Source organism: Myotis davidii, unplaced genomic scaffold (genome assembly GCF_000327345.1).
Source record: "Myotis davidii unplaced genomic scaffold, ASM32734v1 scaffold1300, whole genome shotgun sequence".
Lineage (NCBI taxonomy): Eukaryota > Metazoa > Chordata > Mammalia > Chiroptera > Vespertilionidae > Myotis > Myotis davidii.
Genome location: NW_006292237.1, coordinates 38,936 through 41,438, shown reverse-complemented (window position 1 = coordinate 41,438; position 2,503 = coordinate 38,936). Strand labels below are relative to the sequence as shown.

At 51.5% G+C, this 2,503-nt stretch overlaps 1 pseudogene; it reads right to left on the bottom strand.

Moving 5' to 3' along the window:
- Positions 1–1,303: 1,303 nt before the first annotated feature.
- LOC102769517 lies at positions 1,304–1,940 on the bottom strand (annotated as a pseudogene).
- Between the last annotated feature and the right edge of the window lie 563 nt (positions 1,941–2,503).

The window sequence follows — 2,503 nt, the reverse complement described above, 5'->3', positions numbered from 1 at the left end:
ATGGTGCCTGAGGCTGATGTCCAGAAGGCTGAAGGTGCTGTTGGGATCATGCCGGTGGCTCTGGTCCATCGGTTCCTGGCTCGTACTCAGGAGATTGGACCTGCAGGACTACAGAGGGAGTGAGTGGCTGCTGCTGGGCTGGTGGGCCACTAGGATGGGCCAGTTAGCTGAGTTGTACTCCCGCTGTGAGGGCACACTGACCACCAGGGGGTCAGTGTGCATCATAGTGACTGGTCGAGTGGTCATTCTGCTTGTTCTGGTCGTTCCGGTCTTTTGGTTTTAACAGTTGCTTAGGCTTTCATATAGCTATAATAATAAAAGTGTAATATGCTAATTAGCCCAGATAGCTGAACAACCTTCCAGACATCATTCCGGACATCTTTCCAGACAAAGCCATGTGGCGGGGGCTGAGGCAGAGGAGGTTGGGGGCAATCAGGCAAGCAGGCAAGTGGTTAGGACAGGGGTGGGCAAACTTTTTGACTCGAGGGCCACAATGGGTTCTTAAACTGGACCGGAGGGCTGGAACAAAAGCATGGATGGAGTTAATGTATTAGTGTTAACTAATACATGTTAACACTGCTGCTGGTGAAGGAGCGGAGGGGAGAGCAAGAGAACCCTCCGCTCTTTCGGCTCCGCGGGCCGGATAGAACAGCCGAATGGGTTGGATCCAGCCCGCGGGCCGTAGTTTGCCCACGGCTGGGTTAGGAGCTATGAGGCAGTGGCTTGGTACACAAAATTTGTGCGTCGGTGGGGTCCTTAGGCCTGGCCGGCAATCAGGGCCGATCAGGTTTCCACCTCCCCGCTCCCCGCCTCCTCCTTCCCTTGCTGCCCATGTCTACTGCCACCACCCTGGTTCCCCATCCCAGACTGGGTCCCAGCCCCAATCAGGCAATTGGGACTTGCCAGCTGGGGGAAGGGGCTAACTGCTACCATGGTGGGCAAGCGGTGGACCAATTGAGCCCTGCTGGCTGGGTGGAGGGATGGGGGAAGGGACCCGGAGGGTTGGCCACCAGCCCTGAAGAGGGAGCCAGCCCTCGGCAACCCTGGGAAAGGGGCCATGTCCACTGCCACCCCACCCCCGTTCCCTGTCCCAGCCCAGGGGCCTGGCCCTGATCAGGTGATCAGGGCCTGTTGGCCAAGGGAGAGGACCAGGAGGTTGGCTGACAGACCCCATTAGTGATCAGGGCCTGCAGTCTGGAGGAAGCTTCTGCATTGAACGTCTTCCCCCTGGTGATCAGTGTGCATCATAGCAACCAGTCGTTCTGGTCGTTCCATCGTAACAGTCAGGCTTTTATATACTAGTTTATAGATTACTATTGTTCTTCAGGGCTTGGACTGCCTTGGCTCTTGACACATTTGCTTGTGACATGACCAATTCTGTGTCCTTAACTTCCGCACCTGTTTCATCAGCCTCTTCCTCTTCACTCTCCTCTTGTACAGTTGGAGTCTGTGTGTTTTCTTGAATGTTTGAGACAGCGTCACCTTGAACTCTGAATTTCTCAGCAGCTGCTAGCTGTGCTTGCTGAGATAAAGCCTCGATCTTGGCTTCCCCCAAAACTACGTAGGTATCTGCGGCTGGACTCTTGTAGACCTCTGGTTTTATGATGGCAAAGAGGATATTCTAGATTTCTGTATAGTGACCATAGTAACCCCTGTAACCTGTTGAAGATCCAGTTTGGACATAGCCTTGGATGCCTTCTTTTTCATTTGAGTTCTGTTTTGCTTTGCTGACTGGTTCTTCGTCGATTTCAGCTGCCGCCGCCAGCCGGGCTTGTGTGATTGCCTGTGTGGAATCTTGTTCCTCGAGCTCTGGTACTGATTCATCACTGTCAGATTTTATTCCAGACCCTGTCTCAGCCTGGGCTGTGGCAGCTCCTGCTCTGTAGCAGGGATGGTTTCTGTGGCTTCACTAGGCATTTTGTGTAGGGGACGAGGAACCAAGATGACGGCAGAAAGAGAGCAAGCCTGCCTGGAAGTTTTTCCCAGGACGTGGCTCAGGTGTCCTGTCTAGGGCCTCCTGTGGGGCCAGGCTTCCTGGTCCCCATCCAAGAGGAGGACCCGAGGAACCAGGAATAAAATTGTGGGAAACAATAAATGATAGCTATTGTTGCGTTATTACTAGTATATTCAGAAAATTCAGGAAATCTCTTTAGGACCCATTATCTATGTTTTAAAGTAAATGTTGAGTAGGTTTGAGGGAATATTAATACCAACTATATCCTAGATGTAAATGAATGGCACCTAGCCAAAGCTAGGACCTTTGGAACCCCTGCACGTTCCTCTTCCATCTGGTCCCCTCCCACCCTCAGATGTAATTGTCATCCTAAATATCATGGTTATTACTCCCTTGCATTTTGTTGTACTTTCACCACAAATGCATATCTCCCCCAACTAGTTTAGTATTGCCCATCTTTACATTTTATAGAATGAAACCATACTGTTTGTGTTCTTGCATAGCTTGCCTCATGTCCCTGGGTTCACTCTTGGTTACATCATGTCCCTT